The sequence below is a fragment of the Triticum aestivum genome, chromosome 1B (genome assembly GCF_018294505.1).
Source record: "Triticum aestivum cultivar Chinese Spring chromosome 1B, IWGSC CS RefSeq v2.1, whole genome shotgun sequence".
Classification (NCBI taxonomy): domain Eukaryota; kingdom Viridiplantae; phylum Streptophyta; class Magnoliopsida; order Poales; family Poaceae; genus Triticum; species Triticum aestivum.
Window position 1 is genome coordinate 53,419,772 of NC_057795.1, and position 17,338 is coordinate 53,437,109.

Below are 17,338 nucleotides of genomic sequence, written 5' to 3' on the forward strand. Positions count from 1 at the left end.
AGCTATTCCTAGGCGTCGAGCCCCATTTGCATTGTGGAAGAGGCTATTCTGCCTCGTACCCCGTTCTTACGAGGGGTCAATATATCAAGTGGGCGGCGCCGAAATATGGCGCATCGCCGGGACCGGATATCTATCCGGCACCCCTAGGAAGGCGTCCGAAGACTGGCCTTCAGAATGGTTTTATATAGAGGACGCTCCATTGCCGGACCCAGTTCGGATCGGCCTCCCTGAGTTTAGCGATGCTCCTTTGAAGAAACGCCTAAGTTGGCGCCCACGGAGCCCTCAGCTGGAGGAAGACAAGAGCGTCCATTATTTGATGGGCCGGATAAGGCTGTTGGCCAATTCCGGATTGACCATGATCGGAGTCATGGCCACGTGCATTATGCGGGGGGTGCAGCCGCTGCAATACAGGGGCCACCCAATGTCGGATTTTAATGGGGAGGACGACGCCACCCGCCACGGCCGCAAGTGGCCGGGCTCGGCCGAGGATCTGGTGAAGATCTTGTCCGGCCTGTACAAGGGGGAGAAAGAAGACTTCCTCCGTACGAACCCATTGAACGGGTTTTCCATGAGTAACCCTCGGAGCTGGGTAAGCGGACATTTATTCATCCGACCCGTGCTTCTAAAGCCGAGTACCTTACTCTGTGATTTTGACGCAGGAACTGCGCCGGGATGTGGAGGACATTCACAGTCCGGCTCCACAACCCGAGGATCCGGGAAGATCCCGTGATCCGACCTCCGAAGAGGATTCGGATATAAAGGTGGAGCTAATTGATGGGGTGTTTCATCAGCTCAGCATCGATAATGCTTTAGTCGCCATCACGGCCGACTACCCCGGCTTGTCACCGGCTTCCCAGGTACTTATGACCGGATTCTTAACACCATTACTCCATCTTCACGCGTTTCTGACCACCATATACAACGGTGTCATGCAGGCTATATTTTCAAGGCGGGAAGCCGAACCCGTGACGGCTGACCAACAAGGGTCAGTTCGGCCCAGGAGGCGGAAGAGGAGTGCGGCGCGAGTCGAAACGTCGCTGCAAAGGTATAGCGCATGGTTCGTTATTTAGAACAACGTCCCTAGGAAGTGTTGGAGTGCTTATGACTTTTGTAGGAGAAAAAGCGCCCGCCGGACTGCGGGCGTAGAGGTTGCCAATCCGGCCTCTACCAGCCAAGCTCCAGCACCTGGCCTGGAGGGGGAGGCGAGCGCAAGGCGCGAGCCGGATACTCCTCCAACGGAGGATGCCGACAGACTGTCCGCCACCAAATCTGAGGTGGAGAGTGCCATGAACCACAGGCGACGCCGGATAGTTTTTCGTGACGCGTGCTTTTCCCCTGAGGCGTTGAATGCCTTTAACGCGGGGGACGCGCACCTCCGTGCCGCTCAAGATGGTTTGACCAGAGCCACGGAGCAGTATGTGAAAGACATACGGGTAAGAGATTTTAATAGTTGTATATGCCAGTAGCCCCCGAGACTTAAAGTAGTTGTGCTAACTGATTTAAGGATCACGTTTAACTGTAGGGTCTTACAAAGAAGAATACCCAACTGTCTCAGGAGCTGCAAGAGTGTAAGGCCCAACTTGAGGCCGCACTCGCTGCCGCAGGAGGAAACACATGGACCTCACCTGGTAACGCATTATTTTAGAAAGATAAGTAGAGTTTGGCCTGTGCGCAAGTCTAAAAATGACGTTGCAGGTGCTGCCGGACAAGATCCGGACAGGCAAGAACTTCTACGCCAGCTAAAGGCCGGTGAGAGGGTGCTGCATAAGGTGCAACATGAAAGGAACAAGCTCCAGGATGCCCATGCCCAGCTTGGAGAAGAGCTGAAAGGCGTTCGGGCCGAGCTGTCTGGCTCCGTTAAGGAGAATCAGCGGCTTCGTCGCGACATCTATAGTAAGTGCTTAAGCGAATTCCTTTGAAATGAAGAGTTCGGCGAGGAAGTCCATTGACAAAATATGTCTGTAGGTATACTCACAGGTCGCCCTGCGGAGGATATGCCCGTATCAATGGGTGATCAACTTCCCAAATTGTTGCAACTGATCGAACGAGTTCGGCAGGCAATGAGCGGCATCATCCAGGCTTTATGGCCAGCCTTCTCCTTACCCGAGGGCCTTGGGGAGCTTGCGGAGAAGCTTCAGGGAGTGCGGCAGCGCTTCCATTTATGGAAGATTTCAGCCTGCCGCCAAGGTGCCAGGGAGGCCTGGGCCATGGTAAAGACACGGTACAAGAAGGCGGATCCCAACCACATGGCCGAGGTCGGACCTGTGGGGCCCGATGGGAAGGAGATCCCTGTGAGTTTAGTATACGGCCAAGTAGAGTTGGCCGCTAAATTTTCCCAACAGGACTGTAAATTAGACAGCCTGTTAGACGGGATTGAGGAAGAATATAGTCAGTCGATTTGACAATGTATTATAAAATGACATGTAAAATGCCTTCTTGCCGGATTGTAGATCGTTTGTCTTTGCCGACCTTTTCGCTTCAACCTTGGGACCCTAGAGTCCGGAGTGTGTCCGAATACCTTCTCGGCTATGAAACAACCGGGGTATGCATGGAGACCAGGCGTAGGGGTCATTAGTGCTTTATCAGACAAGTGCCCAACTAGTTATGTTATATTACATGGTTAGTAAGAAACATCTTCCAGGGAGAATAGTTCCATTAAGGGTTCCTTTCCTCTGGGGGAGGCATGCCCTAAAGTGCATGTCCGGACTGCGAAAAGAGCAGGATAACATCTGGGGGCAGATAAATAAATTGGTAAAAAGTCATCTTTCAAATCACCGACCGAATATTCCCTTAAGAACGCTAGCTTTCGGCTTCACCCAGTCTGAGGTACACATCCGGCTGACCCGGCAGTAACAATCGCAGAGGTGCTCCCTTTACCTCCTAGCCGAACAATCGGAAACGTAGGGGTAAGCACAGGAGCCAGGCAACCTAGCTTGGCCAAAACTTAAGTCATATTGATGCATATAATGGTGAATAAAAGGGTACATGTGGAAGTGTGACACATGTTTTGGGCACGAAGCCCTTATAAATAAGCTTCCTGTAAAGAAGCCCCCAGGTATACTGAGTGCGGATAGCACATCAATTACGTGTGAACGATGCGCAAGTAAGCCTTTGAAGGCTTTGATGAATAGGGGTGAGAGAAAAAAGATGAACAAAAGACAGCTGAAGTATAAAAAATTTGGACGGGGGAAAGGGACGAACTCTCAGTCCGGCGCTAGGCATAGAATCTTCGGAGGCGGGCTGCGTTCCATGGGTCCGGCTCGAGTCGGTTATCCGATGCATTTCGTAGACGGTACGCTCCGCCGGTCAGGACTTGATCGATGATGAAGGGGCCTTCCCATTTGGGCTTGAGCTTGTCCTTTTTCTTGTCCGGCAGACGTAGAACTAGTTCGCCAACGTTGTAAGTCTTGGCCCGTACTTCTCTGCTTTGGTATCTTCGAGCTTGCTGCTGATAAAATGCGGAACGAGCCTTGGTGACGTCGCGTTCTTCCTCCAATGCGTCCAAGCTGTCCTGCCGATCCAACTCGGCTTCTCTTTCTTCGTACATGCGCACTCGAGGTGAGTCATGAATGATGTCGCAGGGCAAAACTGCTTCTGCGCCGTATACCATAAAAAATGGTGTGAATCCGGTAGTACGGTTAGGCGTTGTCCGCAGCCTCCAGAGTACGGAGTCGAGCTCCTCTACCCAGTGCGTGTCAGATTTCGTAAGGGACCGCACTAGTCTGGGTTTGATGCCGCTCATTATTAGACCATTTGCTCGTTCCACTTGACCGTTGGTTTGAGGATGATAGACTGAAGCGTAATCGAGCTTGATGCCCATATTTTTGCACCATGATTTAACCTCATTGGCCGTGAAGTTCGTGCCGTTATCGGTGATGATGCTGTGGGGGACACCGTAACGGTGTACTACCCCGGATATGAAGTCTATCACTGGTCCGGACTCTGCCATTTTAACTGGCTTGGCCTCTATCCATTTGGTGAATTTATCCACCATGACCAATAGGTATCTTTGCTTGTGGGTTCCCCCTTTAAGTGGTCCAACCATGTCAAGCCCCCAGACCGCGAACGGCTAGGTAATGGGTATAGTTTTGAGGGCGGTGGGTGGCATATGGCTCTGATTAGCAAAGAGCTGACAACCGACGCATCTTTGGACTAAGTCCTGAGCATCTGCCTGGGCGGTCGGCCAATAAAATCCTGTACGGAATGCCTTTCCCACAAGGACCGGGCTGCGGCGTGGTGTCCGCCTAGTCCGACGTGAATTTCAGCCAGGAGGTCTCGCCCTTCCTCTTCGGAGATACACCTTTGAAGGACTCCGGTTGTGCTTTTCTTATAAAGTTCTCCCTCATGGACCTTGTAGGTTTAGATCGCCGAACTATGCAGCAGGCCTCATTTTGGTCTTCGGGAAGTTCCTGCCTAAGCAAGTAGGCTAGGAATGGCTCTGTCCACGGGGCGATTACGGCCATTATGTCGTGGGCTGAAGGTGTTATTTCGTCGGCGGAATCGCTGCTTATGTCAAATTGCTCTGTGTTTATTCAGGTCTTTGAAATCGACACATAGGCGTCAGGATTTGTCCTTCTTTGGTACCATTACCAGGTTTGCTAGCCAATCCGGATGTTTGATGTCCCTGATGAATCCGGCTTCCAATAGTTTGGCTAGTTCTTCCCCCATTGCCTGTCTTTTGGGTTCGGAAAATCGTCGAAGAGCCTGTTTGACTGGCTTGAACCCTTTTAGGATGTTTAGGCTATGCTCTGCCAATCTGCGGGGGATTCCTGGCATATCTGAAGGATGCCAGGCGAAAATGTCCCAATTTTCCCGAAGGAATTCTCGCAGTGCGGCGTCTACATCAGGGTTCAACTGTGCCCCGATGGAGGCCGTGTTTGTCGGGTCCGTTGGATGGACCTGGAATTTTATTATTTCGTCTGCTGGTTTAAAGGAGGTGGACTTGGATCTCTTATCGAGTATCACATCGTCTCTATGCACCGTGGCGCGCAGCGCGGTGAGTTCCTCTGCCGCTAGGGCTTCGGATAGTGCCTCCAGGGCTAATGCGGCTGTTTTGTTTTCGGCGCGGAGTGCTATGTCCGGATCACTAACGAGAGTGATTATCCCGCTGGGCCCAGGCATTTTGAGCTTCATGTACCCGTAATGGGGTACGACTTGGAAAATTGTGAACGCCTCTCGTCCTAATATAGCGTGGTATCCGCTGCTGAACGAGGCCACTTGGAACGTGATTTCTTCGGACCTGTAATTGTCCGGTGAGCCGAACACCACATCGAGTGTGATTTTTCCGGTGCAGCGTGCTTCCCGGCTAGGGATTATTCCTCTGAAGGTTGTGCTGCTTCGCTCAATGCGGCTCCAGTCTATTTCCATTTTTTGAAGAGTTTCCTCGTAAATGAGGTTCAATCCTCTACCGCCATCCATGAGTACCTCGGTAAGTTGAAAGCCGTCCACTATTGGACTGAGGACCAATGCGGCTGGTGCTCGGGCTGTTCGGAATTTAGGTTCGTCACTGGCGTTGAAGGTGATGGCCGCGTTGCTCCAAGGATTTGTTGTTGCTACTTGGTAGACTTCGGCGAGGCTGCGGATTGTTCGTTTCCGCATATTTTTTGATGCGAAAGTCTCGAAGAGTGTTGATACCGTACCAGTATTGTTGGTGTGGTTTCCCGGGGCTAGAAGCTCCTTGCCACTTTTGGCCACCTGCCGTAATATCCAACATGCACGAAGGCTATGTGTTGGGGTGGCACCCTTGGTACTATGAATTGTACAGGGTTTGCTGAGCCATCCCTCCAGTACGGTTCCGTTCCCTTTAAGGGGCTTCTATTTTTTGGTTCTTGTACCTGGTGCCTGAGTGTAATGCACCCTTTTGTTGCGGACTGGGGCTGTATCCGGGGCCAGATTCTCCCAAAACCTATTTTCGGTTTTTCGGAAACTCTCTATCGCACAGTACTTTCGCACTATGGATGCCAGGTCGGCGAAGCGTGTGATTTCACGACGGCTGACGGCGTTCAAGATTCCCTTGTCCATGCAATTATTGCAAAAAATCGAGATTGTGTTTTCCTCTCGGCAGTCCTTTATCCGGTCCATGACCAGGAGGAATCTGGCCCAGTAATGATGTACTGTTTCGGCTGGCTCTTGCCGGATTAGAGATAGATCGCATATATCTGGACGGGTGGGCCTTATTGAGTCCGGGACCCTGTCCATCTCGAGGCTCAAGGGCCGAGAAGTTTCCGAATTTGGAAGCTTGGAAAGTGGAACGTTGTCCAACGAGTCCGGTTCGATGCCTGACTTTATGTTCAGCGCTTGATCGAAATCCGCTCCTCCGCGGGAATCCGGCATGGAGGGTTCGGTAGCCCGGACACGACTAGTTTTCAATATGGGAGAAGGATCGTCGCGATGTTCCTCTACCACTGTGACGTGGTGGGTAACCTGGGGAGAGTTAATCTCTCTCAGATCGGTTTTAAGCCCGATCTGATTGTAGTCTGTAGCGACTCCCAGGGCGGCGATCCGATCCAAGAGTTCGTTTACAGACGAGAGCTCTGCTGGATCTAGCTGCTCGGCGAATTCCGAGTTGACGTGAAGATTGCTCTCGATGACCCGAGAGGTCATCGTTGGAGCGGTGGCCGGACAGGCGGTCATAAGAAAACCTCCTAGCCGGATAGTTTGGCCGGCGGCCAAGGCTCCATTGGCGAAGATACCGTCCTTGAAGACGGGAAGAGGCATCCTTCCTATCGGCGACGGCACAGGGGAGCTCTCAATGAAAGCACCAATGTCGGTGTCAAAACCGGCGGATCATGGGTAGGGGGTCCCGAACTGTGCGTCTAGGCGGATGGTAACAGGAGACAAGGGACACGATGTTTTACCCAGGTTTGGGCCCTCTTTATGGAGGTAAAACCCTACGTCCTGCTTGATTGATATTGATATTGTGGATGTTACAAGAGTGGATCTACCACGAGATCAAGGAGGCTAAACCCTAGAAGCTAGCCTATGGTATGATTGTAAGGGTTGTTGTTGTGTCCTACGGACTAAAGCCATCCGGTTTATATAGACACCGGAGAGGGCTAGGGTTACATAGAGTCGGTTACAATGGTAGGAGATCTACATATCCGTATCGCCAAGCTTGCCTTCCACGCCAAGGAAAGTCCCATCCGGATACGGGACGAAGTCTTCAATCTTGTATCTTCATAGTCTTGGAGTCCAGTCGATGATGATAGTTCGGCCGATGATAGTTCGGCCGATGATGGTAGTCCGGCTATCCGGACACCCCCTAGTCCAGGACTCCCTCACTCCCTCTTTCCTACTCCTACTAGGAGGGGGAAAGGAAGGGGGAGAGGGAGAGGGAAAGAGGGGGGCGCTGCCCCCCCTCTCCTAGTCCAATTCGGACCAGAGGGGGAGGGGGCACGCGGCCCATGCTGGCTGCCCCTCTCTCTCCACTAAGGCCCATAAGGCCCATTACTTCTCCTGGGGGGGTTCCGGTAACCCACCGGCACTCCGGTTTTCTCCGAAAACATCCGGAACACTTCTGGTGTCCGAATATAGTCGTCCAATATATCAATCTTTATGTCTCGACCATTTTGAGACTCCTCGTCATGTCCGTGATCACATCCGGGACTCCGAACAAACTTCGGTACATCAAAACTTATAAACTCATAATAAAACTGTCATCGTAACGTTAAGCGTTCTTGACCGCTGTCCAGTGATCCACTCCTGGATTACTTTGGTACCTTCCTGCCAAGCTTATTGCTAAGCATATGTCAGGTCTGGTACACAGCATTGCATACATGATAGAGCCTATGGCTGAAGCATAGGGAACATCTTTCATTTTCTCTCTATCTTCTGCTGTGGTCGAGCATTGAGTCTGACTCAACTTCACACCTTGTAGCACGGGCAAAAACCCTTTCTTTCCCTGATCCATTTTGAACTTTTTCAAAATTTTATCAAGGTATGTGCTTTGTGAAAGTCCTATTAAGCGTCTTCATCTATCTATATAAATCTTGATGCCCAATATGTAAGCAGCTTCACCAAGGTCTTTCATTGAAAAACTTTTATTCAAGTATCCCTTTATGCTATCCAGAAATTCTATATCATTTCCAATTAATAATATGTCATATACATATAATATCAGAAATGCTACAGAGCTCCCACTCACTTTCTTGTAAATACAGGCTTCTCCAAAAGTCTGTATAAAACCATATGCTTTGATCACACTATCAAAGCGTTTATTCCAACTCCGAGATGCTTGCACCAGTCCATAAATTGATCGCTGGAGCTTGCACATCTCAGATTTCATGGCCTCTAGCCATTTTGCGGAATCTGGGCTCATCATCGCTTCCTCATAGTTCGTAGGTTCATCATGGTCAAGTAACATGACTTCCAGAATAGGATTACCGTACCACTCTGGTGCGGATCTTACTCTGGTAGACCTACGAGGTTCAGTAGAAACTTGATCTGAAGTTTCATGATCAATATCATTAGCTTCCTCACTAATTGGTGTAGTTGTCATAGGAACCGGTTCTTGTGACGAACTACTTTCCAATAAGGGAGCAGGTACAGTTACCTCATCAAGTTCTACTTTCCTCCCACTCACTTCTTTCGAGAGAAACTCCTTCTCTAGAAAGGATCCGAATTTAGCAACGAAAATCTTGCCCTCAGATCTGTGATAGAAGGTGTACCCAACAGTTTCTTTTGGGTATCCTATGAAGACACATTTCTCTGATTTGGGTTCGAGCTTATTTGGTTGAAGTTTCTTCACATAAGCATCGCAGCCCCAAACTTTAAGAAATGACAACTTTGGTTTCTTGCCAAACCACACTTCATGAGGCGTCGTTTCAATGGATTTTGATGGTGCCCTATTAACGTGAATGCGGTTGTCTCTAAAGCATAACCCAAAAAGATAGCGGTAAATCAGTAAGAGACATCATATATCGCACCATATCTAGTAAAGTACGATTACGACGTTCGGACACACCATTTAGTTGTGGTGTTCCGGGTGGCGTGAGTTGCGAAACTATTCCGCATTGTTTCAAATGTAAACCAAACTCGTAACTCAAATATTCTCCTCCACGATCAGATCGTAGAAATTTAATTTTCTTGTTACGATGATTTTCCACTTCACTCTGAAATTCTAACTTTTCAAATGTTTCAGACTTGTGTTTCATTAAGTAGATATACCCATATCTGCTCAAATCATATGTGAAGGTGAGAAAATAACGATATCCGCCGCGAGCCTCAACATTCATTGGACCACAAACATCAATATGTATGATTTCCAACAAATCAGTTGCTCGCTCCATAGTTCCGGAGAACGGCGTTTTAGTCATCTTGCCCATGAGGCACGGTTCGCAAGTACCAAGTGATTCATAATCAAGTGATTCCAAAAGCCCATCGGTATGGAGTTTCTTCATGCGCTTTACACCGATATGACCCAAATGGCAGTGCCACAAATAAGTTGCACTATCATTATCAACTCTGCATCTTTTGGTTTCAATGCTATGAATATGTGTATCACTACTATCGAGATTCAATAAAAATGGACCACTCTTCAAGGGTGCATGACCATAAAAGATATTACTCATATAAATAGAACAACCATTATTCTCTGACTTAAATGAATAACCGTCTCGCATCAAACAAGATCCAGATATAATGTTCATGCTCAACGCTGGCACCAAATAACAATTATTTAGGTCTAAAACTAATCCCGATGGTAGATGTAGAGGTAGCGTGCCGACCGCGATCACATCGACTTTGGAACCATTTCCCACGCGGATCGTCACCTCGTCCTTAGCCAATCTTCGCTTAATCCATAGTCCCTGTTTCGAGTTGCAAATATTAGCAACAGAACCAGTATCAAATACCCAGGTACTACTGTGAGCATTAGTAAGGTACACATCAATAACATGTATATCACATATACCTTTGTTCACTTTGCCATCCTTCTTATCCGCCAAATACTTGGGGCAGTTCCGCTTCCAGTGTCCAGTCTGCTTGCAATAGAAGCACTCAGTCTCAGGCTTAGGTCCAGACTTGGGTTTCTTCTCTTGAGCAGCAACTTGTTCTTGAAGTTCCCCTTCTTCTTCCCTTTGCCCTTTTTCTTGAAACTGGTGGTCTTGTTAACCATCAACACTTGATGCTCCTTCTTGATTTCTACCTCCACGGCTTTTAGCATTGCAAAGAGCTCGGGAATAGTCTTGTCCATCCCTTGCATATTATAGTTCATCACAAAGCTCTTGTAGCTTGGTGGCAGTGATTGAAGAATTCTGTCAATGACACTATCATCAGGAAGATTAACTCCCAGTTGAATCAAGTGATTATTATACCCAGAAATTTTGAGTATGTGTTCACTGACAGAACTATTCTCCTCCATCTTGCAGCTATAGAACTTATTGGAGACTTCATATCTCTCAATCCGGGCATTTGCTTGATATATTAACTTCAACTCCTGGAACATCTCATATGCTCCATGACGTTCAAAACGCCGTTGAAGACCCGGTTCTAAGCCGTAAAGCGTGGCACACTGAAATATCGAGTAGTCATCAGCTTTGCTCTGCCAGACGTTCTTAACATCGTCAGTTGCATCAGCAGCAGGCCTGGCACCCAGCGGTGCTTCCAGGACGTAATTCTTCTGTGCAGCAATGAGGATAATCCTCATGTTACGGACCCAGTCCGTGTAATTGCTACCATCATCTTTCAACTTTGCTTTCTCAAGGAACGCATTAAAATTCAACGGAACAACAACACGAGCCATCTATCTACAACAAACATAGACAACCAAAATACTATCAGGTACTAAGTTCATGATAAATTTAAGTTCAATTAATCATATTACTTAAGAACTCCCACTTAGATAGACATCCCTCTAATCCTCTAAGTGATTACGTGATCCATATCAACTACACCATGTCTGATCGTCACGTGAGATGGAGTAGTTTCAACGGTGAACATCAATATGTTGGTCATATCTACTATATGATTCACGCTCGACCTTTCGGTCTCCGTGTTCTGAGGCCATATCTGTTATATGCTAGGCTCGTCAAGTTTAACCTGAGTATTCCGCGTGTGCAACTATTTTGCACCCATTGTATTTGAACGTAGAGCCTATCACACCCGATCATCACGTGGTGTCTCAGCACGAAGAACTTTCACAATGGTGCATACTCAGGGAGAACACTTCTTGATAATTTAGTGAGAGATCATCTTAAAATGCTACCGTCAATCAAAGCAAGATAAGATGCATAAAGGATAAACATCACATGCAATCAATATAAGTGATATGATATGGCCATCATCATCTTGTGCTTGTGATCTCCATCTTCGAAGCACCGTCGTGATCACCATCATCACCGGCGCGACACCTTGATCTCCATCATAGCATCGTTGTTGTTACGCCATCTATTGCTTCTACGACTATCGCTACCGCTTAGTGATGAAGTAAAGCAATTACAGGGCATTTGCATTTCATACAATAAAGCGACAACCATATGGCTCCTGCCAGTTGCCGATAACTTTGGTTACAAAACATGATCATCTCATACAATAAAATATAGCATCACGTCTTGACCAAATCACATCAGAACATGCCCTGCAAAAACAAGTTAGACGTCCTCTACTTTGTTGTTGCAAATTTTACGTGGCTGCTACGGGCTTAGCAAGAACTGTTCTTACCTACGCATCAAAACCACAACGATAGTTCGTCAAGTTAGTGTTGTTTTAACCTTCGCAAGGACCGGGCGTAGCCACACTCGTTTTAGCTAAAGTGAGAGAGACAGACACCCGCCAGCCACCTTTAAGCACGAGTGCTCGTAACGGTGAAACCAGTCTCGCGTAAGCGTACGCATAATGTCGGTCCGGGCCGCTTCATCTCACAATACCGCTGAGCCAAAGTATGACATGCTGGTAAGCAGTATGACTTGTATCGCCCACAACTCACTTGTGTTCTACTCGTGCATATGACATCTACACATAAAACCTGGCTCTGATACCACTATTAGGGAACGTAGTAATTTCAAAAAAACTCCTACGCACATGCAAGATCATGGTGATGCATAGTAACGAGAGGGGAGAGTGTGTCCACGTACCCTCGTAGACCGTAAGCGGGAGCGTTATGACAACGCGGTTGATGTAGTCGTACTTCTTCACGATCCAATCGCTCCAAGTACCGAACGTACGGCACCTCTGAGTTCAGCACACGTTCAACTCGATGACGATCCCCGGACTGCGATCCAGCAAAGTGTCGGGGATGAGTTCCGTCAGCACGACAGCGTGGTGACAATGATGATGTCTACCGGCGCAGGGCTTCGCCTAAACTCCGCGACGATATGACCGAGGTGGAATATGGTGGAGGGGGGCACCGCACACGGCTAAGGAACGATCACGTAGATCAACTTGTGTGTTCTAGGGTGCCCCCTGCCCCCGTATATAAAGGAGCAAGGGGGGAGGCCGGCCGGCCCTTGTGGGCGCGCCAAGGAGGAGGAGTCCTCCTCCTAGTAGGAGTAGGACTCCCTCTTTCCTAGTAGGAGTAGGACCAGAGGGGGAGGGGGCGTGCGGCCCATGCTGGCTGTCCCTCTCTCTCTCTCCACTAAGGCCCATAAGGCCCATTACTTCTTCCGGGGGGGGTCCGGTAACCCTCCGGCACTCCGGTTTTCTCCGAAAACATCCGGAACACTTCTGGTGTCCGAATAAAGTCGTCCAATATATCAATCTTTATGTCTCGACTATTTCGAGACTCCTCGTCATGTTCGTGATCACATCCGGGACTCCCAACAAACTTCAGTACATCAAAACTTATAAACTCATAATAAAATTGTCATTGTAACGTTAAGCGTGCGGACCCTACGAGTTCGAGAACTATGTAGACATGACCTAGAACTATTCTCGGTCAATAACCAATAGCGGAACCTGGATGCTCATATTGGCTCCTACATATTCTACGAAGATCTTTATCGGTTAAACCGCATAACAACATACGTTGTTCCCTTTGTCATCGGTATGTTACTTGCCCGAGATTTGATCGTCGGTATCCAATACCTAGTTCAATCTCGTTACCAGCAAGTCTCTTTACTCGTTACGTAATGCATCATTCCGTAACTAACTCATTAGCTACATTGCTTGCAAGGCTTATAGTGATGTGCATTACCGAGAGGGCCCAGAGATACCTCTTCGACAATCGGAGTGACAAAACCTAATCTCGAAATACGCCAACCCGACATGTACCTTCGGAGACACCTGTAGTACTCCTTTATAATCACCCAGTTACGTTGTGACGTTTGGTAGCACCCAAAGTGTTCCTCCGGTAAACGGGAGTTGCATAATCTCATAGTTACAGGAACATGTATAAGTCATGAAGAAAGCAACAGCAATATACTAAACGATCAAGTGCTAGGCTAACGGAATGGGTCATGTCAATCACATCATTCTCCTAATGATGTGATCCCATTAATCAAATGACAACACATGTCTATGGTTAGGAAACATAACCATCTTTGATTAATGAGCTAGTCAAGTAGAGGCATACTAGTGACATTATGTTGGTCTATGTATTCACACATGTATTATGTTTCCGGTTAATACAATTCTAGCATGAATAATAAACATTTATCATGATATGAGGAAATAAATAGTAACTTTATTATTGCCTCTAGGGCATATTTCCTTCATCTTTGGACTCACTCGTTTTTTGAAAAGTTTGAGACATGCGAACCATGTCTATTGGTGTATATGCATGAAGAAACTCCATGCAAATGGACCGTTTGGACTCACTTGATTTTGAATCACTTGAGACATGCAAATCATACCACATGGGCAAGATGACTGAAAGCCTCGTTTTCAGTAAAATGGAACAAGAAAGCAACTTGTTGGAAGTAATACATTTTGATGTGTGCAGTCCAATGAGTGCTGAGGCACGCAGTGGATATCGTTATGTTCTTACATCACGGATGATTTGAGTAGATACTAAGTATATTTACTTGATGAAACACAAGTCTGAATTATTGAATGGTTCAAGTAATTTCAGAGTGAAGTGGAAGATCATCGTGACAAGAGGATAAAATGTCTATGATATGATCATAGAGATGAGTATCTGAGTCACGAGTTTGGTACACAATTAAGACCTTGTGGAAATTGTTTCACAATTAATACCGCCTGGAACACCATAGTGTGATGGTGTGTCCGAACATCATAGTTGCACCCTATTGGATATGGTGCGTACCATGATGTCTCTTATCAAATTACCACTATCGTTCATGGGTTAGGCATTAGAGACAACCGCACTCACTTTAATAGGGCACCACGTAATTCTGTTGAGACGACACCGTTTGAACTATGGTTTGGAGAAACCTAAGTTGTCGTTTCTTAAAAGTTTGGGGCTGCGACGCTTATGTGAAAAAGTTTCAGGTTGATAAGCTCGATCCCAAAGCGGATAAAATGCATCTTCATAGGACACCCAAAAACAGTTGGGTATACCTCCTAATTCAGATCCGAAAGCAATGGGGATTGTTTCTTGAATCGGGTCCTTTCTCGAGGAAAAGTTTGTCTCGGAAAGTTGAGTGGGAGGATGGTGGAGACTTGATGAGGTTATTGAACCGTCACTTCAACTAGTGTGTAGCAGGGCACAGGAAGTTGTTCCTATGGCGCCTACACCAATTGAAGTAGAAGCTTATGATAGTGATCATGAAACTTCGGATCAAGTCGCTACCGAACCTCGTAGGTCGACAAGGGTGCGTACTACTTCAGAGTGGTATGTACTCCTGTCTTGGAGGTCATGTTGCTAGACAACAATGAACCTACGAGCTATGGAGAAGCGATGGTGGGCCCAGATTCCGGCAAATGGCTCGAGGCCATAAAATCCGAGAGAGGATCCATGTATGAAAACAAAGTGTAGACTTTGGAAGAACTACTTGATGGTCGTAAGGCTATTGGGTACAGATGGATTTTAAAAGGAAGACGGACAATGATGGTAAGTATCACCATTAAGAAAGCTCGACTTGTCGTTAAGATGTTTTCTGACAAGTTCAAGGAGTTGACTACGGTGAGGCTTTCTCACTCGTAGCGATGCTAAGAGTCTGTTGGAATTGGATTAGCAGTTACTGCATTATTTATGAAATCTTGCAGATAGGATGTCAAAAACATGGTTTCCTCGACAATTTTCTTGAGGAAAGGTTGTATGTGATACAACCAAAAGGTTTTGACAATCCTGAAAGACGCTAACAAGTATGCAAAGCTCCAGCAATCCTTCTAAGGAGTGGAGTAAGCATCTCGGAGTTGGAATGTACGCTTTGATGAGATGATCAAAGATTTTGGGTTTATACAAAGTTTATGAGAAACTTGTATTTCCAAAGAAGTGAGTGGGAGCACTATAGAATTTCTGATGAGTATATGTTGTTGACATATTGTTGATCAGAAATGATGTAGAATTTCTGGAAAGCATATATGGTTATTTGAAAAGTGTTTTTCAATAGAAAACCTGGATTAAGCTGCTTGAACATTAAGCATCAAGATCTATGAGGATAGATCAAAAAACGCTAAATGGTACTTTCAAATGAGCACATACCTTGACATGATCTTGAAGGTGTTCAAAATGGATCAGTCAAAGAAGGAGTTCTTGCCTGTGTTGTAAGGTATGAAGTTAAGACTTAAAGCTCGACCATGGCAGAAGAGAGAGAAAGGACGAAGGTCGTCCCCTATGCTTTGGACGTAGGCTCTATAGTATGCTATGCTGAGTATCACACCTGATGTGTGCCTTGCCCCGTGTCTGGCAAAGGGGTACAAGAGTGATCCAGAAATGGATCATTGGACAACGGTCAAAATTGTCCTTGGAGTAATAAGGACATGTTTCTCGATTATGGAGGTGATAAAGAGTTCGGCGTAAAGGGTTACGTCGATGCAAGCTTTAACACCTATCCGAGTGACTCTGAGTAGCAAACCGGATACGCATAGTGGAGCAACCATTTGGAATAGCTCCAAGTGGAGCGTGGAAGCAACATTTACAATATGACCTAGAGATTTGCGAAGTACATACGGATCTGAATGTTGCAGACCCATTGACTAAAACCTCTCTCGCAAGCAAAACATGATCAAACCCCAGAACTCATTGAGTCTTAATCACATGATGATGTGAACTAGTTTAGTGACACTAGTAAACTCTTTGGATGTTGGTCACATGGCGATGTGACCTATGAGTGTTATTCACATGGCGATGTGAACTAGATTATTGACTCTAGTGCAAGTGGGAGACTGTTGGAAATATGCCCTAGAGGCAATAATAATTAGTTATTATTATTATATTTCCTTGTCCATGATAATCATTTATTATCCATGCTATAATTGTATTGATAGGAAACTCAGATACATGTGTGGATACATAGACAACACCATGTCCCTAGTAAGCCTCTAGTTGACTAGCTCGTTGATCAGTAGATGGTTACGGTTTCCTGACCATGGACATTGGATGTCGTTGATAACGGGGTCACATCATTAGGAGAATGATGTGATGGACAAGACCCAATCCTAAGCCTAGCACAAAGATCGTGTAGTTCGTATGCTAAAGCTTTTCTAATGTCAAGTATCATTTCCTTAGACCATGAGATTGTGCAACTCCTGGATACCATAGGAATTCTTTGGGTGTACCAAACGTCACAACGTAACTAGGTGGCTATAAAGGTGCACTACGGGTATCTCCGAAATTGTCTGTTGGGTTGGTACAAATTGAGACTGGGATTTGTCACTCTGTGTGACGGAGAGGTATCTCTGGGCCCACTCGGTAATGCATCATCATAATGAGATCAATGTGACTAAGTAGTTAGTCATGGGATCATGCATTACGGAACGAGTAAAGTGACTTGACGGTAACGAGATTGAACGAGGTATTGGGATACCAACGATCGAATGTCGGGCAAGTAACGTACCGATTGACAAAAGGAATTGTATACCGGATTGCTTGAATCCTTGACATAGTGGCTCATCCGATGTGATCATCGTGGAACATGTGGGAGCCAACATGGGTATCCAGATCCCGTTGTTGGTTATTGGCCAGAGAGCTGTCTCGGTCATGTCTGCATGATTCCCGAACCCGTAGGGTCTACACACTTAAGGTTCCGTGACGCTAGAGTTGTTATGGGAATTAGTGTGCAGTTACCGAATGTTGTTCAGAGTCCCGGATGAGATCCCGTACGCCACGAGGAGTTCCGGAATGGTCCGGAGGTAAAGATTTATATATGGGAAGTCCTATTTTGGCCACCGGAAAATGTTCGGGATTTTTTGGTATTGTACCGGGAAGGTTCTAGAAGGTTCCAGAGTGGGGCCCACCTACATGGGGGGACCCACATGAACGTGGGTAGTGGGGGCAAGG